Source organism: Crocuta crocuta, unplaced genomic scaffold (genome assembly GCF_008692635.1).
Source record: "Crocuta crocuta isolate KB4526 unplaced genomic scaffold, BGI_CrCroc_1.0 scaffold279, whole genome shotgun sequence".
In the NCBI taxonomy this organism is placed as follows: domain Eukaryota; kingdom Metazoa; phylum Chordata; class Mammalia; order Carnivora; family Hyaenidae; genus Crocuta; species Crocuta crocuta.
The window spans coordinates 4,814,902-4,837,644 of NW_027551570.1; the positions used below are offsets into that span (position 1 = coordinate 4,814,902).

At 41.6% G+C, this 22,743-nt stretch overlaps 1 protein-coding gene across 1 annotated transcript in view; it reads right to left on the bottom strand.

The window, feature by feature from the left end:
• The window catches only part of PLCL2 (phospholipase C like 2), a 185,154-nt gene that overhangs the window by 43,110 nt on the left and 119,301 nt on the right, over positions 1-22,743 (bottom strand). The gene's annotated exons all lie outside the window — the stretch shown is intronic.

Here is a 22,743-nt window from a genome sequence, read left to right on the forward strand (position 1 = left end):
TGGGACCCTGAATTAAGTGCTATGAATGAATAAAGACTAGTTGCTGACCCAGGACTACGAGCAAACAACAATTATAACAAAATGTGGAATTGCCACTGTAGCTCATGTGCTATTGGGGGTGACAAAGTTAAATACCCCTGAGTAAGCAGATGGAATATTTAATCTACCAGTGATGTAGTGGTGGTGACTGGTGGTGTCATGGCGTCATGCGGACTCTCTGTTTGTGGCTTGGATTTGAATACACTCTCCACCCCTTTTTTACAAGCAGTATATAAAATGTGAAGGTGGCTGACACGCCAGGGTGGAGAATGTAAACCCAGTGAAAAGCTGTTCCTCTCAGGCTTGGAAGTAAACAGCAGCAGGCATTTGCAGACCGTACGGGAGGGGTATTCTGGAGGGAACCAGCCTTGGAGAAGGTAAGCACAACAGTAAACAATCAGTGGAACTCAGAGAAGGCAGGAAGAAAACATATCCCCAGACCTTAGCAGAGATGATTCATCTTGCCACACCTGTTGCTAAATGTTTTCACCACTTCCTTGGGGAGGAGGAACTGCCAGTTTATATCTTTTTATAGTTTTAGGGCACATATTTACAGTTAGGGTGAGTACTTATAAATACATTAATATGTAGTAAACAGCTTACAGTTCTTGTCCATGGAGTGAGTTCATTAATCTCAAGTCTTGCAGTACGTAAGTTCCCCTCGAGTGAAAGAGCCCCTCCAGGTATTCCTGGGGAAGCTCTCTGGACCGTGAGCTCGGACAGGAGCACTGGGTTACAGGTCCAGCAGGCCAAGAGGACCTCCCTGCCCACCTACCCAGCTCGCTGATTTCTCGCTCTCACTCCTCGGACAACTATGACTGAGGGTAGAGCGCACGGCCCGAGGATACTGCAGGGACAATGTGGGGGTGCCATTAGATTCAGTGGTGACCAATCTCTGCCTGGGTCTGCTGCTTTACAACAAGCTGTGATTATAAATAGCACAAGTGTTGGTTGAATGAATCAAAATGAAAGTAATTCAACGCCTCCTCTGCATCAGGTGCGTACTTGGTGCTTTCTATTTCGTCTAGTGCTCACAAAATCCATGTGAGGTGGGTATCTGTGGCGTTGGTGTTGCAGATGTGACTCCTGAAGACCTGAGAATTAAGGTACTTTCCCAAGGTCCTCTGGTAAGATGGGCACAGGGGCTGGAACTAAGAAACAATGAATTCTGCTTGACCTCAAAGCCTCTGCTTTTCCACAGCACCGTGACCGGCCTTGCCATACTAGTGGCAACTGCACAATTAAGACGAGGAAAGGGCATTATATGGAAACCAACTTGACAATAAACTATTTGTAAAAAAAAAAAAAAAAATGAGGAAAGGGCAGTCCAGCCAGAAAGACCTACGAAAGCAGGAAGGAATTTAGTGACTCCTGACAGGTGCTACACACAGTAGGTGGTATAATCGCAACTACTGACATTACCCCTGAATTGTCTTTTTAAGCAATATTTCTGTAAAGTGCTTTGGGAAAACACTTTTTAAAAACAACAACAATAAATAATTTGCTTCACTCCACTTAACAATTCAGTATTAAGAGAAATCATAAATGAGAGAAATCAGTTGTATTTAACATGAAACCACTAGAATAAGCATTTCAGAGTAGACAAAAGCAAATACATGGGGAACAACATTAAGAGATGAGTCAAAGGGAGAAACTGCTTTAAATTATCTTATTTTCTCTGTATATATGGCATTAATATGTCAACATAATGCAAGGCCCAGGAGAGTGTTTGGTTTTGGAAGTATTATTTACATTATGCAAATGCATTTCCATCCATTCCTTTTAAATGTGGAGTTGTGGGTCTTGTCTGGCAATCAGATCATCCTGCTGCTTAATCTAGTAATACGGGACTCAAAACACACAAAAAGTGATGTTTCAACTAAAGGCAAGTAATAGTTCATATTTTATTAAGCTGGACAGAAACCAGAAATACCTTTCATTAAGAATGTCCTGTTTTGAACGTAACTCTCCATGTTAATATAAGGCAAAGTTCTCTGCTTATGGAACTGGATAGAAGAGCTATTGCTGTAATAACATAGTTTATTTCACTCGATTTCTATACACTGCTTCTTTATTTTTTGCTTTGAAATTTGCATATCAAGTAGGAAAATTCTGTTTTCAAGACAGGCAAGTCTACAGTTTTATATAAGGATCTTATGTCTAATTTTGGACAGTGCACTGAATCTCCTTTCATCCATCCCAGGCACGCAGATTTTAACAATTTAAAAAAAAATTGCCAATAATTTCAGGTCCTTGGGTGAAAGAAGTTTAATAACAACAATAACATCTTCGGAGTTGTAGAATGTTTCCTATATCGTGCTTTGACTTCCATTTCAGACAGCAAATGCCTCCCTCATAAATAAGATATGTCTTTGCATGTCCTTGTCTTCACACATGGCCGCAGCTGCTGCTTTGGCTGTAGGTGTTTCTAAATAAAGTTACAAAGTCTGAGAAGTGTGAAGGCTCTTACAAGAGGGAATGTCTAGATAACAAACGTTTGTTCCTTAACATGGATTCTGTGGCTATGTGACACACAACGAACTCAAGCAATTGAGCATCATTTTCAAACTTGCCAATGGACTTTGAGAAACGATGCACCTGCCCCCACCTCTGAACACCTCGGCTTCTGAGTTTGTCACGGAGATCCATGGCAGGCCTTAGTGCACAGTAACATCCAGGTGGCAGGTACCCTGGTTCGGGTACCACCAGGCTCAGGAAAGACCCAGGGAGGACTGGATCAAAGCATGGCTTGCCTCTCAGGTCTCCAGGAGTGAAGACCAGAACAGGAAATATGAATCAAGAATCAAGGTCTTCAGAAGACCAACAAATTCAGTCCAAAGCAGAGTCCTCCACCCAATGAGAATTATCGGGGTGGAGTCTCTAATGCTCAATATCATTGATTGTCACCTGGTGCTACACAGCCCCACAAAGTGAGTCAGTTCACTGACACTGAGAATGAGACAGAAAACAGGGGAATTCTCTCATCTGTAAGCTTTCGTTCTTTTTTTTCTGTGCTCTTGAAAATAATATCTCTGGATTAACGATACTACCTTTCTTTTTAACACTTTACAATAATTATTCCTATGTGGCTGAAGAATTTTAGAATTGGATACAAGAACACTAGGATCCGGGACTTCAAAACTGAAATCCAGAGGTAACATTTTCTTTCAGTAAAGCTTCGAAGTACAGCAAAACATCACAAAGTGGAACTAATGGAAGACAAACCATTTATGAAGTTACTGTTGGAAAATACAACATAGCTTTTAATACTTGAAAAAAACTGTAAAAGTCACATACTTGAATGGGGGTAGAAAAGGTCTATCGCTGTAGAGGTCTTTGCCCAGCAGCATGCCACAGTTAGAACCAGCGCCCTCCCTGGCTCACACAAGGGAGGGCTGTGGCCACATTTTGCAGAGAGCTGGTCACCATCCGGGGGTTGAGGTATGCCATGTCATTAAAAGCTATGGTCATCATCCCTTCCAGCAAGGTCACCATGAAAACACTTCCCACATAACAAAGGGTTTCCAGAGTAATTTATCCTGGTTTCCTCTTGAAACTTCACTTCTACTTCCACATTTTCCATTATGCAAATCATAGAAAAGTATAGAAAAAAGCCTATATAATAGAGAAGTATTAGAAAGGACCTAGAGCTCTGCCAGTTGCACACCACTACTGAATATTAACGAACACGTAGAGAGGAGCATCGGCTGCTGCCGCATACGGGGCCCCACTGCAGGCCTGAGTGGGGGCAGCATAGGGATCAGTCTAAAATATCATTAAGCTTTCCCAGCATTTCCATTCATGTTAGAGGAAAGCAGGGGACTGTGGTTAGACAAGGAGAGAAGGTCAGCTCAGATGGGTACAGACTTTCAGCCCTGAGCAGACACCAAAGGTGCAGGAAGAAATGCAGGGTGGGGGCATGAAGGTGGGGACAGGTCCCAGGCAGGGAGCCAGGGCAGGAGAGGCACAGGAAGTGGTGGAGGGGCTGGAAAGAAGGGATGAGAGTGGGGGACAGAGCAGGACTCAGGGACTGATGTGATGTGCTGTGGGCACAGAGGAGGAGTCAAAGACTCTCTCCCCTTAGAGGGGCAACTGGATAGATGAGACAAACTTAGCCTACTCCACAGTCTCCAAAGTGTCTTTACTATGTCCACTCATCTAGGATGTGGAGTTCCTCCTTGGCTGGGCTGACTACGTGGTCACAACAGGGCAGTCTGGGAAAATGTGCAGCAGCGATCGGCAACTGTGTGGGGGCCTGGCTCCAGCATTGGAGAACTGGGAATTTTCTGCATAGAGGTGGCAGCTGAGAGGAAATCATGTATGCATCTCCGAAGGAGGGATTTTAAAGATAAATGAGATGAAAACATCACAGTGATGTTCCAGAATCACTTAAATTAATAAGCGGAGAGAACCAATGTAAGAGACACAGCAGGCGTGGTCAGAGGGGAAGGAACAGAATGAGGATATTAAACATTTACAGATGTGTGAGGAGAGTTTCTGGAAGGAGGGAGGGACTAAGCATTAGGAGCTCTGGATTTGGTCATTTGGTAACTGTGGAGAATATAATTGCAGTACCCATAGTTCTGCTATAATGGGACACACAGGCTCCTGAAAATCACTGCACTATACAAAATTATTCAATAAAAACCATAGGGTTTGTGGGGAAAAAAGGGGCTAGGGGCCCAGCACTCAAAACATCTGCAGTGACATATTTTAAAAAGACAGGAACTGAACGCAGCGTCGCATGTTCATGTTAGTTAAGGAATGCAAAACTACTCCAGTGCACAAGGTGCTAACCCTGAAAGAGACCTGAGGTTTGCTTGGGAAGTGGGTGGTGGCAGGGTTGCAGCTCGTGGGTTACGGGAAGTTGAGGAAAGGCCATGTGACATCTTCAGCAAGGCTATAACAGCAGGTGTGGACAGGGACAGCTGGAAGCCCACTCACTCACTGGGGGAGCCGGGTGCCCTGTGAGGTGCGGATGTGCATGCACTTCAGCCACATGCACTCTTCCGGGCTCACCAGTGTGTTTCCTGTGGTCAAAACTGTGTACCCACAAACACAAAATTTGACTTAGGTTAAAACTATTCCTTAATGTATCACATTCAAATAAATGTCCATCTTCACAACAAATGTCATTGTCTAAATGACTATAAAAGGGAGATTATTTCAAAAACTTTCTGAAATTTCTTTTTTTTTCTTTAAAATCTCCCATACTTCATTGTGAAGTACAGTCAGACTCTCAGTTTCCATGATATTCAACCTAAGCATGGATTTGACATCTTATAAGCCTGCCTCAACACTGTACCCAGCTATTTTACCAATCTTTTTCTTCTTCTTTTTTTGCCAGAGAATAGATGCCAAGTGCTATATAAATCTGGAGCGATTTATGAGTTATGAGTGACCCAGAGTGCACATTCAGAATACCAAGAATTCTCCAGCTTTTCAATATTCTCTGATTTTTCAAAAAGTTCACTTCAGAGCTAGGGTGGTATGCACCTAAGGAATCCATGTAGCTCCCCTGGTATATATTTTTAAACTAAATATTAGTACAATACGAATCTCTTGTGCATTAAATTTCAGATCAAATCCTGTAGAGTACCACACTATCACATGTGTAGGATCTAGTTGAATTTTTACACGACATAAAGCCTCCTCAACCACAATCTTCATCTCCATCAACCACTTTTCACTTTCACTCAATACATAATCACACTCACAACACTTAGAAAGGGCTGCATTTCCTATATCAAACCTCAGGTTTTAATTAAACTGCAGTTTCTGAAGTGAATCACCATGTTAATAGAAGACAAAGACATTATGTTTGTAATACACACAGCAATATAGGTTTCTCCTGTACTCACCTAAAAAAAAACCATTTGGATTCCGTAAAAAAATTCGTAAAAAATAAATAGCATCAGGTATGGAAAACAACCAAGTTACTGTGCTAGGTTCTTGCTTTCTAGCAGTTGCTGTGGCCTCAGGCACCCAAGGGCCCAAATGCTGACATGTGCGGGTATCTCCAAGCAGCACTTCCAATGTCAGCCACTAGAAGTCCTTCGTAATACACATTTGCTGGGCGGGGAGCGAGGAGAAAGGAGCAGAGAAAACATCACAAAGGGAAAACTGGGTTTAGGAGGAGCTCCGTGTAGAGGAATAGAAGAAAAAAAAAAAAAAAAGACGAGATCACAGAGGAAGAGCTCAGAGGAATTAACAGTAAGTGCACCAGAGTGATTTATCTTATCAAAAATCGTACTTTAAATCAGATTAGAACATTTTATTTTATGTGGACAACTGGATAATCTATAAAGCTACAACCAGACTTGGATTTAAAAGAAAGTCACTCCTATTTCTAGATTAATTGGGATTTAGCACCACCATAGGTCTCCATATGTTCCCAAACATGCTTAAATAGACAGGGAGCTAGAGAAGCAACATTGCACAAAATAGCTTGGGGAAAACAAAAAAAAAAGGGGGGCGGTCTGGAAAAACCTCGAGTTCCTACAGATCAAAAGATTAGTTATAAAGCCAGTGTACAGATTTTAAATGTTTATCCTACTCTAAACTGTTGGCAAAGTTTTAGAACGTCTGAATACTTTTAGCTTCAGGAAGTATACAGAATGTGGAAAAGTTGAAAAGAATTTTGATCTTGTGCTGTTTCTGGTCCTTGTACACTAGGATATTCCAAGAAAACAAAAATTGTTGAAAATTAAGCAACAAAATAGAGCCTAAGCTAGGTTCCTAAAAAGGAAATCCAATGCAATTATAAAGCTATGCAGAAAAAGTTTACAGTAATTCCTACTAGTTCATGTAATAATATATCTTGCTGTACTTTTCTGTGTGGAGAACATGTATACAGTTAAGTTCAAATGCACTTAAATTATAATAATGCTCTTCTCTCTCTCCACGCTACGGTCAGCCTTACACTCATCATGGAGTAAACAGTGTGCTATACAGCATCACTTGGTGTTTACAGGATCACTGTGGGAAGACTCCTGATATTCTCACACTTGCTGGGCTGAGTCACTGTGCACTGCAGCTGCCTCATGGAGACCCACACACAACCCCACCCTCTCCAGGCTTTTGGTCATGTCAGCCTCGTAAGGCTGTAAAATACATCTCCTGCTTCCCTAAATAAATAACAATACACTCTCAGGATGCCCTCAGACCATCTCAGCACGAAACCTAAGTGTTCCTGTGCTGAGATATCCTCTGTGGTCAGGAGAGAAGGAAGGGAGAGAGGCACAGGGCGACTAAACAACTTGCAAAGGGACTTTGGGCTGGGCCTGATGGGTGGCCAGGCCCAGTCCAGTGGGGACCCAGGCTACACAGTCAGCTGCTCCTTCTGCCTCCAGTAAATGCTGGCAAAGCCGGAAAGCAGGGCAATGGACCACCATAACCCTCCAGTCTCGGAAGGTTTCAGGATAGTGAGTTCAAGAGGCTACATCTTGGATGGAGGGGATAAGAACTGAACTGACAAGAATGGCTTAAAGCGTGGCCATCATCCTGCAGGAAGAAACGGGAACTTGAGCTCCTTAAACCCAATTATTCAGTAAGCAACCTACTTCCGGAGAAAGATTAGGAACTTCTGGATGCTATATTAACTTTTTCAAGTCACAAAGGACCAGTGTGAGTTCTGACATGCTTGTTTAAAACAATTATTACTACATTAATTAAATTTCAAAAGATACAATTAGAATTAAACATAGTACCACTTTTATTACTGTCTACTTATAGCAAGCCTTTTCTCCAAGGGGATCACGGTGATTTAGAAACTTCTAATTAACAGAAGGTAATTCAATCATAGTCTTACTGTAAGGTATCATTAGTTTCTCTCAGGTCTGTGTAACTAAGTATAGATGTTAGTTAAAAGAAAAAAGCAATTGGAGGCTTCTCTGTAATGAAAAGCAGTGTGTGTGTGTGTGTGTGTGTGTGTGTGTGTGTGTACACAGTGAAGTGTCCACAGTATTCCAGGAATGACAGAGCAAGAAGGAAGATAAGAACGTAGTTGCCAGCTACTAGAGTATTTACTGTATAAACCCAGGATTTCTTCCTGGTGTTGACCCAATAACTCACGTGTTCCCCTGTCTTCCCCTTTCAGAAAAGACAGACAGATTGCCTAGGAAGGCGGTGGGAAACCTTACCTTCTGCTTTTCACTTGGTAATTCTAAACCTGCCTTTATGAAACGGAGTAGCCATGCTCTCTGTACAGCAAAGCTGCTGCTCTGAAGTTTGCAGTGATGTTAAAATATACAGACATAAAGGTCTTACAGCTCCATGGGCTGCAGGTGTCTAGCATTTGAAAACTAATAATAACATGATCATCACTCGGTTCTCAATTTATTGAGAATTTACTGTGGTCTGGTCTACTTACATATAATTTTGTACCCTCTGAGGTGGTGATACTCTGCACATTTCACAGATAAGGAACTGGACTTGCCCTCAGTCACACAGGAAGCACCAGGCAGGGACTATTTCATCATCAGGGCTCATATTCTTTGCTAGGACAACCTCCACACCAAAACCCATTCATATACTTCCAAGGGTTCAAGGTCTATACTTTCTCTTTCACCCCCAGTCCAATTTCTAGTCATGGTGCCTTTATATAAGAATTTTGTGCACAGGTATTCACATTACCTGCACACCTGCCCAGATGGTCTGTATGAACCCACAACTGCACCCACAACTGCACTCACTGAGATGTGCTCTTGGCAAAACATACCAGGGCATTATCTTCTGCTGGGCACCTGTTGCCCTCACTCAGCTCACCATGGCAGGTGATATAAGGATAAAGCCAAGAATTTCCCAAGGTAGGGCCAGAGCTGCTGGATTTTGTGTGTGTGTGTGTGTGTGTGTGTGTGTGTGTGTGTGTGTGTGTCCCGGAGAGTCTGGTTTCTTTGCCTAGGAGCACAGGAGTGTGGTACACCTCACTTAACCAGAGGGAGTGAGCGTCAGCAATGAAGTGGCTGGGACAACTGAGAGGGCAGCTGTGTGACATCCAAGTATTTCTCTGATTAGCCCACCAGGAGCCTACGCCCACCTCTCAGCTCACATGACAATCAATCTATAAGCACGCTTTGTAAAATCCTAAAATGCTACACAAATATGAGCAATGTCTGCATCCCGAGCTGGCTTCACTGAATCAAGCTGTTCTCCTGTCTGGCTGGGTGACAAACTAGGACTCTCCCCTCCAGTCCTCAACTCTGCTGTATTTTCCTCTTAGGACATAGGAATCTTTCACTAGGGAATTTCAGACACAGCAAAGTCCTCTGGCAAAAGGCAGGGGAGATTTGAAGGTCTGAACAAAAGGTAAATGCCTGCCTTCCGGTCTCCCCCTGTTCTAGTCCTAAGCCTCCTGCCTCTGGCCCACCCCCCACAGGCATCTCAGGCATCCTCCTCCTGTGGGACCCACAGAGGCTCCACTCACTGCCTTAGGATGTGGGGGACGGAGCCTGGAAGAGCAGAGCGGCAGCTCCACCCCCCACCCCCTGGTCAGTCCTCAAACATAACCCTCCCAGGGAAGACTACTGGTGTTGATACAAATGAGCCAAGTTTGGGAAAATGGAAGCACTGAGGGGCAGGGAGACAGAGTAGGAAGAACACCGGATCTGTGTCCTGGAGAGCAAGGTCATTTCCATTCATTCATTCATTCATTCATTCATTCACAGATATACTTTGAGCGCCTGCTCTGTGGCAGGCTCTGCTGTGAGACATGGCGGTGACCAGGGCATCATCCACTGTCCCTGCCATCCTGGAGCTCTGATTCAGGGGCGGGGGAGAGAAGTACCTTAAAAAAAGAAATCAAACCAACGAATGCATAATTACAAGCTGTAGTGAGTGTGAGAAGGAAATGAACAGCATAAAGGAGCAGGGTGTGGGAAGCTACGGAGGGCCCTCAGGGCAGCCTTCCCATTTCCCCAGTGGGAGAAGGCTTCACGAGTGGTCTTCATCCCCAGTACCCTTCATAATCCTCTCCCTGATGAGACAGCTTTAAATAGAAGGTGTTAGCATAGCCAGGATTTTATCATTTGAGAGAAAGCCCTGCTCCCTGTTAAGGAGGGGAAAAGGAAGCCAGGGGTTTTCAGAGAAGATAGCAGAGCCTGCTTGGGAACTCCACCCATTTCTCCTTTCTCTGCACCCCTGCAGCCTCCCCTGACAAGACATGCTTGATCTGACTGATAAAAGCAGCACGACTTAAACTGGATTCTTTGACTGGCTCATTTTTAATGCCTCATTACCAGGTGGCACAAGCCAGGCTATACACTCACTACCTGTGAAGTTAAGTTAGTTACAAATTTCATTGCATAATAACACAAAACTCCAGTGGATCGTCTCCATTCCCTCTGACATGGGAGCCTCAGGAGCACTATAAGCAATCAGAGCAAACATTAATTCTCCTTGGCTTTTCTCTTCTACTTTGTGCCTCTGGTGTCTGCAGGCTCTTCCCCATCAAAACGCTATGTGAGCACTGCTCCAGGGGCTCACAGCTCTTCCAGGACAGCACTCAAGCCAAGGTGGCACTCTCCACCGTCCCGGTTCACAAGTAGCATGATGTTCTTATGGAACAAGATTCAAAGTGCACTGAGTATGTAACTTTAAAAAACAGAAAGAAAACCTTCAGAATTATAATTTAAACTGGGGAAAGTGAATATGGGAACCAGCGCATTAAAATGCCACAGGGACTTTTTCCTCCCAGTCCCCTTTTTTTTAGGACTTGGCCAATTCTCTCTGCAAAGGAGGAGGCAGGTGGTACTTTAGGCTCTTAGGCTGAGGCTTAGTTTCTGTCCCAACAACTCACTGTTGCTGTTGTGGTACAAGAGCAGTCACAGGGAATGTGTCATGCATGTGACTGTGCTCTAATGTAACTTTGCTTTTGGACACTGAGATTTGAATTTCAAATGGTTTTTGTAAGCCATACAGGTATTGCTTTTCTATCTTTTTCAATCATTTAACATGGAAGGACCATTCTGCGCTCTCAGACCATATGAAAACAGGCCCACAGGCCACAGTTCCACAGCATGTTATAAGATGCATCATTTGGTGATACTGGACGAAAAGTTCCAGAGAATACAGCTTGATGCGTTACTTGCACATTTTATCAAAGACCATGAAAAAATCAAGTCCAGCTAGTATTTTAAAAGGATAAGCATACATTATGATACATGCAAGCAAAGGAAAGACTTGGTTATGGAGACTCCTAACATGGGTCAAAGACTTCCACCGACTCACAGCAAGGACAGGGCTCAGTTTTAGGAAATCAACTAAAAATCCGTTAAGCAACAGTCTAATTCCATCTAGTTAAATACTCAAATAGCTACTTCTCTTCACAAAGATAGGTTTCTTTGTTTTTGCTTTTGGCACCAGATAAGTGATTTAAAAGCTAAAATTATTTGATGCCCATATGATGACATAAGTGATGGTGTGACTCTATATGGCCACCCTGCAGTGTGGGGGTATAATGGTTATAAAGAACACCAGAAGAATCCATACTGATTTCAAAGAAAATACTGGAATTAAAGATTTGTGTAAGTTGCTAAAGGATTTTCTATAGAAAATCTCCATATAAAAATTGAAACCATTTACCCCTAAAGATTTGACTAATACTATATGTAGTAGAGAACTAAATATTTTAAACTACCTAACATGTTATTTTTAAGTTAATTGGTAATTAAGCTTGTAGAGTTAAACTTAACTCTGAACACATCACATTGTCCACCCACTGAGTTTATTGTGAGAGTAGTTTTCTTATGGTTCAGAATTTTAAAATGCCCTAATTAAGTTAGAAAAGACTTTAAAGGCATTATTAAGTGCTATTTTTATTCCTGATAAATTCATGAGGTCATGAAATCAGATTTCTGGTATTAAAGGTGGTTATTTCTGTGGGGTGAGTGGCATTAATTATTTCACAGCAATCTGGGGCAATAAAAGTGAACAGAACGAAAAATAGGAGCTGTTCAAATAGAATGATGAGTGACAGTTCCTGTAATCCCCACTGGGAGAGATGTTCATGTGCTGAGGGCAGTCTGCACCCAGGCTCCTGCAGATGTGAGGGTTTGGGTGAGGCTGAGGGAGGGCTCTCCTACCCATGCGAAAATAAGGAATAATGAATCCACGAGCAGGGCTGATTTTTATTTCTCTCATGAGCATGAGGTCAAATGTAACATGTCAACAAAATACAGGCTTCAAATCTTATATGGTGTCAAATGTGATTTATCAGAACACATCTAGCTGTGGAGAAAAATCACTACCTTGTTATTTAAGAGGCTGTGGAAAAACACCTTTAAAATTTTCTTTTCCAGTTCATAATTAGGGACATATGGATTTTTTTTCAAAAGGTCAGAAATGAATATACTCTACTGTCTGAGAAAAGATGTCAGAAGATGGTTTAAGTGTCTATAATTACATTTTCTCAAAAACAATTCTGAAATAAGATGTTTTTTCCTCTAAACTGGTTATTTCAATAGCTTCATTTTCATGGAGTTGGTTCCATTCAGATTATCCCATTTCTTATAGAGTTGTCTTAACTGTCATTTGTACATCCAAAGAGTATGTGTCCACAAAACAGAGGCGCCCATCACCGCATTTACAAACAGATCTACATATATCCACTAACAATTTTATACAAGTATCTGATGCAATTTCAATCTTTTTAACTCAACTCCAAATTATACTTGCAACACTGCTGAATTTCTAAATGGAAAGCATATGCCGTTCTAAACTACACAAAAATGGGTGTTAATAAATCAAGTTAATCTGTGAATGGATCTCGAATTGAGAAATCCAGGGAATGATATAAAGAAACATCAAGATTCTAAACAATAAAAATTATATTATCACTGTAGCTTACGTGCTTTCTAAACTTTAATCTGAATATGGACAACAATGGGACACAATGTAATATTAAACTATTCATTCTTTTGATGAATCTTTGACCAAAAAAAATTACTTCTGAATAGAAATTCACAAGGGTCAGTCTTACTTACTTCAAAGTCAGGTAAGATTATCGCTCATGCAAATGATTTCCATTTAACTGGCTGGAGAACATTCTGAACCCCAAATGGAGCTACACATGAGGGCAAACTGCAGGCTCAGATGCAAAGGCAGCCACTTCTCCGAGGTGGAATGGAGAACTGCCACAGGCTTTACATCCCCAACCACCCACCTGACCAGAAATTGCCACTGTTAGGAAAACTAAGTTAAACAGAGAAGATGCATTTCCTGGGTCCTCCAGTGGAGTGTGGCCCAGGAAGTGCTTGGTATTTCAAAAGGGAGTCCATGCTTGGGGCTGCAAGGTTTCCCTCTTAGGTCTCTGCAAGCTGACAGGGATGCAGATGAACACACTGATTGCTCTTCCTAAGGAGTAGCCAGGAGCTGGCTGCAAGTAGCTGCCACCACTGTGCCAACAGCAAAGGTTAGAGGGTTAAAGAGAGACCCAGCTGTGTGCTGGGTCCAAGGCTAGAGGACCAGAGGCCCCCAAGCAAGGGGAGAAGCAGGCTGAATGCATCAGTGAGCTATGAACTGCATGTTCTATGTCAACTAATCTTCACTTCTATGAATCTAAAAGGATCTGGAACTCACAGCTGTGTAAAGACACACAGATAAACTGTCATACACTTGAAAGCCAGTTAGGTTGTTTCTTCGATCATTGCTTTCCTAGTTAAAAAGGATTTCCACAAAAGAGGACAACCCTACCTACATAACCAGATGTAGAGATGATACCATTCTGTGGACACTACAGAAATAATTCCAAGCTTTAAGATGTCAAACAGATTCTGAATGCTGTAAAAACATTTTTTTAAAAAAGAGCAGTATATTATTAATAGTGTTTGATGGATGTTTTAGTAACAAATCAAAAATCTTGATTCTAGGGGCGCCCGGGGGGCTTAGTCGGTTAAGCGTCTGACTTTCGCTTAGGTCATGATCTCGCGGTTCGTGGGTTCGAGCCCCGCGTCGGGCTCTGTGCTGACTGCCAGCTCAGAGCCTGGAGCCTGTTCCGTCTGTGACTCCCTCTCTTTCTGACCCTCCCCTGCTCATGCTGTCTCTCTCTCTCTCCTAGAAATAAATAAAACATTAATAAAAATTTAAAAAAAATCTTGATTCTAGAAAACTTCAATTGCTAGATGAATAGATGAAGTACATGTCCTTAAAGTTATTTTTCTCTTTTTCTCGCTTTGCAATATTAGGCTCAACATAACTTTCTCATCGATCCAAACACACCAAATGGATGCCACTGTTCCAAGATGCTCTAAGAAGAAGGTTATTGGCCTAACAACAATAGTGAAGGTCACAGAGCGCAATCTGGCTCTGTTTCCCTTGATGATCACAAGCCTTTTAGCTCACAGGGTTCTTAAAGTTGTCACATCATAATTCTAACTCTACCTTCTGGCTCTTTTCTGAAACACCCGGGTCTTTCTCTAGCTGGTATTTCAAGACATCTGTCTTTACAGCAGTCCAGAAGATGTGCTGCAGTGGGGAGGGAACGCTGACATCTGAGGGCTGCAGCAGAAGCACAGGCGCTACGGAGAGAGCGTAAAGCTATTTTTTCCCACATGTATGGCCATATTTTATAAACCATTTTGCGGTTGGATGGGAGGAAGAAAGGAGCAATGAAGGAGAAGCTTCTCTTGAAGTCCTGAGTGACTAGAGGGAGCTATGAGAACCCTCCACTGCATGGACCAGCACCAAGGTGAGTGGGGGCGAGGAAGAGGATGGCAAGCTTTAGAATGATGTCCTTGAGAGGCGCCTGGGTGGCTCAGTCGGTTAAGTGTCCTACTCTTGGTTTTGGCTGAGGTCATGATCTCATGGTTTGAGAGTTTGAGCCCCACAGCGGGCTCTATGCTGACAGCGTGGAGCCTGCTTGGGATTCTCTCTCACCTTCTCTCTCCCTGCCCCTCCTTGCTCTCTCTGTCTCAAAATAAATAAATAAACTAAAAAAAAAAAAAAATCATGTTCTTTAGTAAGAACACAGAAAGGACCCTTTTACAACTGTTCCTCTCCAGGCAACAAGTGGCCACTTTGTAGAGAAGCAGAGGGAAAGAGAGAAAGTCTGAAAGACTAAGTATTTATAGTCCAAAGTCGATGATTAAGTTAATACAATGGATCAAGTTTCCTAAGTGAATGGAAACTGAGGATACCCACCTCTCCTGAAAGAGATAGGAAAGGTACATTTTTCTTTGCCATCTGAGTTGAGTGTGAGGTTCACACTTATCTGCCACAGGGGCATAAGGTCATGAGAAGCTGAACTAGAACACTGACCACAGAAATGCGAAGACCACAGTGCTACCTCCTCTTCTCATGAATGTTTACTTACTCAAAGTCTATTGGAGACAAAAAAGATTTACTGAAAAAACTAGGATAAGGAAACTAAATGCTTCCTCACAGTTTTGAAAAGCCACCAGTGTGCATCCTGACTGACCAAAAGAACAGTGTATATAATTTACAGAGCAAGGACAGTATTTTAAATATGTATACAGTCTTTTTTTTTTTTTCCATTTCCTGGAAGTGTTCTTTACAGAAAGAAGAACTTAACAAACAACGTAAGGAGATAACTTTACCCAATGCAGAAACCTAAAATATTTCTGGTCAAGAAGAGACAATATCAAAAATAAACTTTGAAGGAATTTATATAAGAGCAAAATCCAAAATACAATGTGGAATTTGATGGGAACAAGTAATTCCTCTGTTCTTGCAAAGAAAAAAGAATCCCAGTACTTCAATGAACTCAGTTTTATCAAAAATGCAGTAGTGTTCTCTTACATAAAGCATAGGTTTAGAATGAAGTTCCCTAACTTTTCTGGAGTTTTAGGTTTCAGATATATTTTATACATATTTTCTCCCAGATTCAGTGAAATTAAGTGTTTGTGAAATAAGCAATCTTGTTCTGCCCCTTTAAAAAGCAAAAGAAAGGCTCTAAACAGAGAAGTAAAACAGCAGACCTACCAAATACATAGCCCCAGATCACTGCACACTTCCCCTGGTGGCCTTCCTTCAAATAAGATCTACCCAAGAACTGAAGTGATTGCAAGAGCAGGCTTCCATTTCTCATTTGCCAATATGGCTGGATAGCTCTGACCATATTACTGTTTCCTAGCTTACTTCAAAATTTTAAATCAGACTGCTGGCACATCTCATGCTACAGTGCTTGTGTAATACCCTTTATCATTTCTTGCCTGAAGACACTATCTGACAACACGCTGAACTCCATTAAGGCTTTCATGTCTGTCCCTCAGAGAGTTTGGAGCTAGGCATCAAGTTTAGTTGATAAAAAATGCTATTCGATGGAGTCTCTATTTCAAGGTGACTGTCAGCCCTTAAAATGCTATTCTTGTGTGTGTGTGTATGTGTGTGTGCGCGCACACATGCGTGCATATAAGAATACTTCTTAACATGTGCTCCTCAGTTTCTGTGGAGACATGTAACACTAGAAAACTAATCAGAAATAACATCTATAATCACCCTGTGTGCACACCCAGAAGCCCCATCTTCCAAAAGTTCCCCAGTCTCCCTGCATCTGATTACTGAGTGGCAGCCTGCTATACCTGATCTAATCACACATGTGATGTTGTCATCACACTGTATCTTTAACATCCCTTCTCCCTTCTATCCGCTTGGCAGCGTGAACCATTTTGGAGTAGCTCAGCTGAATGGTTTTGATGACTCCAAAGAAACTGCTTTTGGACACATCACTGGCTGGACCTCCCCTATCAGTGAATTAAGACTATAGCCTTTGGGTTTCTGCTTTTCCCTCTGCAGGATACATCCACCTTCCCCCCCACACACACACACACGTACACACGCACACACACTTAAGCTCACTCTTATCCCAAAGCATAATATTATATTAGGTCTTCTTTCTATAGTTACAAAAGTGGGAAAGGTTGACACCTCCAATTAAAAGAGGCTTTTAATGTTAAGTTCTGAGGCAGTAGAGTGATCAAAGGAGCCACAAAGGAGACGGGATCAATAGGAGCCTTATTACAGATCATCTCTGGCTTGGTCCAGATGGACCGACTCCATTAATTATGAAGTGTGATTTATTTCTTCACTGCATTAAGCAGCAGCAAGACAAAATACATGAAATCATACCAACAAGATAAAGCAGAGTGCTCCTGATGTTGGGTGCCAATTGCTTATATGTCTGTATAAGGAAGAAACCCTTCATTTCACATGTTTTATTTAAAGAAACTGTTTTTTAAAGAAATATTTAAAGTAATGAGTTAGAAGGTACTCTTCAACAATTTATATAAAAACACTCAAGGAGCAAATAATATCCTCCTAGACAAAGCACAGGGTTCCTCCCTTTTAACACTAAAAGAAATACTATTGTCTACTGGATAAATGGATTCCCCAGAGTATGATTTCTTACTTAAATGTGAAAGCAATTAAAATAAAGATTTTTGTGAAGATGTGAAAGACCGAAACAGACTAATTTTAAATAGAAAGTATATACGAAAGCATTGCAATGGTACGAATTTCTGGAAAATCTCTATACAGACAGGGGCTGCCCACCACTGTGGATATGAACAGGCCTACTGCCTGGAACAAAATTGGGCATCATTTTTTGTACTTTTTCTTCTTTTCAGTCCCTAGGACTTGTCTTCAATTTAATTACAATGACTGAAACATATTCCATAGTCCATATTAGAAAACCACAGCAAAATCAAGGAAAAACTTTTTTCTTAAAAATGCTGTAGTGAGAACCCCTTAATGAGAGAGACATCTTCTTAACAAATTTTAGGTGTACATTTCTGCTGATTAGTGGCATGGCACTAGCGGTGTGTGCTGCTCTTCGATTTTAGGAATTTGGCTCTTTCGGATACCTCACCCAACTGGAATCATGTAGTACTTACCTTTCTGTGTCTGGCTTATTTTACTTTGGATAGTATCCTCAAAGTCCGGTCAGGGGAAAAACATTTAAGGAGAACTTTCTTTTAACAGGACACTGCCAATGTTTTCTTTCTAAGGAGGAAGACTGTTGACACCTTGGTCACAAAAATTTATAAATTTCAAGTCTGAAATCTGAAACTAATAAAAGAGAGCTAGATAGCTGAATGATGACTTTCATCAATACGCAAAGGGTGGTAAAAATCACTTTCATCTAAAAAGACTATGAGTTAGATCACTGATATTGGCAGGAGGGGAAGGTTGAGCCTTGAAATGTCAGTGCAGATGTGGTCTTAAGAGCACTATATATCATAAAGAGTATCCAGTCTTTCACTAGAATGTCTTAAACTCAAGTTACATGATCCTTATTTTCCCCCACCAGGCCTTTTTTTTTTTTTTTTTTAAGTTATCTATCTAGGGCCACCTGCATGGCTCAGTCAGTTAAGTGTCCAACTTGGGCTCAGATCATGATCTCATGGTCTGTGGGTTTGAGCCTCATGCTGGGGTCTGTGCTGACAGCTCAGAGCCTGGAGCCTGTTTTAGATTCTGTGTCTCCCTCTCTCTCTGCTCCTCTTCTGCTCATGCTGTTTCTCTCTCTCAAAAATAAGTAAACATTAAAACAATTTTGAAATTATCTATCTATTTTGAGAGAGACAGAGAGTGCAAGTGTATGAACAAGGGAGGGGTAGAGAGAGAGGGAGACAGAGAAGTTCAAGCAGTTTCTACACTGTTAGCGCAGAGCCTGACATGGGTCTCAATCCCACAAACCAACAGATCATGACCTAAGCTGAAATCAGGAGTTGGACACTTAACTGAGTGAGCCATGCAGGCGCCCCCACCAGCTTTTATTTACATGAGAGAACAAATTCAATCTTGACATTTAATTGTGAACAGTGAATGCATTCAAGTTCATTCACATAAATTTTAAGTAAAATATTTAAACGTTTTGTTTTCTGAAATAATAATATAACAGATATGTTCAGATATCTATAGCCAGATTTCTTTGAGCAGAATTTGATCTATGGAAATAGTCTCCCTTGGTTTAAGCTCATTGAATCTCTCTTTTACTGTACACTGAAGTATGAAATATGAATTATTTTTCCATCTTCATGAGGAACAGGAATCAGAAACAAGTTATCTCTTACTTCAAGAGCCCCACATCAACAGCTTTAGATTATTATTATCGACGATATCTGGGCTTTATCTGTATATTGATCTCATCTACATGGCTAATTTTTCTGGTCTGGATTGCAGGAAAAAAAAATGGACAGAGACTTTTCGGGCCTTAAATCTACTTCTGCCATCTAATTTGATGTGCCATAGGGTTTCCATTTTATTATCTGTAAAGTCAAGGGATGTGGTCTCTGAGCTGTCTTTTGCTCTAACCCTCCTGTAGTCTATAATGCCCACGTCTGAGCTTGGTCCTGTATTGCTCAGAAATGTGCAAGAATGACCACGGTCAAACGTGAATTTCCCAGAAGATGTGCTTCCACATTTCTGAGCACGTTTCATTCTGTGAACTCAGCTTTCAACAGCCTACTTCTTATCATCTCTACCTGTTGATATGTGACTCATTCTTAAAGGTGTAGCACAAAGGCTAATACTTTCCTGAAGTCTTCCTAACCCCTATACCTGAAACTGACCATTCTTGTCCACAAATATCCAAATAATTTGCTTATATATTTTAAAATATCTATTATGTATCATTTTACTATCTGTGGATATACTTTATTAAATTATAAACATCTAAGGGGAAAAAAAAGGCTTATTTGTCTGATAACACATGGACATTCCCACTCTCCATACCATCCAGTCCTTATTTTCAACAACCTCGATCTGCCACATCTAAGAAGGTATCTGTACTTCTCTTCTTCCTCTACTCCTGGATGGCTTTGAGCCAGGGCTAAACCTCATTACTTCCAGGACCCAAGAAGGTATCACAAATAGGGTAAAAACACAATTTGGGCAGATTTAAAAATCCATTTGTTGGTGGTAATCACAGGAGTCATTAGGACAATCTAGGGGCTATGGATAGGGTGACTACAACACAACTAATTATCTAAACAGAGACACTTCTGAGAATTAAAGGGAAAATTAGTAATAATTATTCTGGGATAACAGGCATATCAGCAGGAAAACCGGGATGTGTGGCCACCCTACACACCTGGGCATTCTTTTCTAGCCTCCAGACTGACTTACATGCTGTCCACATTTCCATGGCCAATTCCTTCTCTGCATTCTCCTTTTTCACAAAGAAACTGGCATATTCCTGATATACTGGTTTCTTAATATGAGTTTAGACACTGGAAAGTAATCACAGTCGTGATAGCACAAATAAATACCGTGCACTCAAGAGAGGCCGTGTCATGGCCCTGCCCTTACCAGGGGGTGGGCTTCAGCAGTGCAGACTGGCAGTGACACAGGACTTCTGGAGGGGGTTTCTGACAGTACTTTTACTTTTCATTTGGAGGCTTCAAAATATAAATGGGAAGTCAACAAAATGAAACGAGATCTTATTTCCAAGGTTAATTTTGGGTAAAGTTCAACATAACATTACAAAAATAAAGAGCTATATTTAAAGTTATAGGCTCTCCAAGACCTTTGTCCATGTCCCATTGATATTCTTTTAGCTAGCTTTAGTCAATCATCACATTACATTACTCATAAAAGGAGTGAAAAATACTAGAAGAGTTATCGCTATAACAGTTTTTACAATTCTAATTATAATAATACAAACTTAATTGTAAACATTTTATAGCTTAGCTTTTTAGATGGAGTTAAAAAAGAACAAATCAATAGAGCTAGGGGTATGATGCAGCACAGCCATTTCAATTAAACATTATGTAAGAGTAATTTCACAATTTAAAAAATTTAAACAAGCTAAACATTCTGTCTTATCACTTCCGCAACAACACAACTATGAGGTTATGTGCAGACAAGAGTTGCGCAATAAGAGTTATCATTTACCAGTCCAGGAAGAGGACGGGGCAGGGAACAGAGGAGCACTGAGTGACTCCTGTGCAAACTATGCTGATGGGTGCTGTAAGGTTGCCGGCGTCCGTAAGCCTCTTGACCAGGATCCCTGACAACCTCCCGCTCAGGGTGGGCACTCAGCCCCTGGACTAGGTGCCGGGACCTCACCCTGTTCAGTCCACCCTGCTATCACCCGTGGGGTGCCACCATCCCAACTCTCAGGAAGCCCTGTTAAAGAGATTACCATGAAAAAAAGCCACTGTATATGACTGCCACGGAGATCAGGGTCTAAGTCACATTAGATTTTGGTGAACAAAATGTCTGACAGTTTTATTTGTGGCTTCAGCTTAAGAAGCCTTTACACACATAAGCTAGTTCTTCTGGCTCCTCATAAAACTTGAAGAGATGGCAACTAACTAGGTATCCTCGGTCACAGCATGAAAGAACTCTTCAAACTTTCCCATTTTTACCTCTTCTCCTATCTCCCCCCACCCTCACAAAGGATCCCAGCATAAGCTTCTTGTTTTGCCCCCAGCTGCCTCCATCGCCCTCTAGTAGACTGGATGGCTCCCTGAGGTCACAGGTGATTCATGTCTGTTCCTGTGAGCCCTGTGGCACCCAGCACAGTGCTCACCCCTGGGTTTAGAGGCATTTACCCCTCGCCTCCATCCTTTCTTCATATTGACTGCCACTCTCTGCAGTTTGCCTGCAAGTGTCCATTGTCCAGCTCTTTATATCTCTTACACCACCATGAACTCTCAGCTAGTAACAGTAGGGACTAATTTGCATCTGCTAAAACGTGCAGCTACTGCATAGGAATCTAGGAAAAAGCTCAAAAACCACCCTTTTAGGGTTATGAACTGATAAGCTGTTTAAAATATTGTGTTCTACTGATTTGAACCTCCAGATCTTATTCACCTGAAGACTCAAGTGAATACGGTCAAGAAGTGAAGAAGATCAGGAACAAAAGTTATTTCAAATGTTTGTTTCTGGAAACAGTACCCAATGGCCAAGTCAGTTTGTGAAACCGGGCATTCTGTATCTATCTCCCTCTTGGGAACTCACTGTGTCAGCAAATAAAAGGCCCTAAGAGGTCCTGCTATAAAGACATATGATCAACTTTGTTCAAACCAGTATTTCCCCAAATTATTTCACCATGGAACCCTTTCTCCCAAGTGACATTTACTAATATCCTAAGAAACCAAGGTTTCTCTGAACACACTGTGGGAAATGCTGACCTAACGTGTTCTCTCTTTTCTTTGAGTTGTAGAAATTCCTCTGAATTAAAGCATGCAGATCAACTTATAGAACAGTCAAAAATATTTGTTAGGGTTTATGATGCCAATCCCATTTTGTCTTTGACACAGCAGGCGACATCAGATGAAGCCTAATGTTTTGTGGTCTAGCTCAGGCATTTCATGTGGAGGAGGTGGTAGGTGTGGCCTCTTACCTCTGGGCACCCTCAGGGCAAAGGTTGACAGCCTGGCCCATCTGGGAGAGGAGTGCCCAACCCCACTCTTGAACCTCACAGGCGGGAGAGCAACAGCCGACACTCATGGGTTCTGACAGTCTCTGCTACATTGTGGGATTGAAAGAGTGTCGTTCACCCACTAATTCTCCCTTAGAGCTATGCTACCTCGAAAAATACACTAAGAGCAGGATGTGATTATGAAAATGCAAGATATATGTAAACACAAAAATGCAATATTCTAGGTATCCTGAGGATACCTCATTAACGTTAAGTTGATTACAAATTACAGGTATCTCAGAGCAGCTGCTGTAAGGAAAGAAAACACCAAACATAATCACGTGATGGAAGCAATTGTCCTTAACGGTGTTTCAAACTTATTT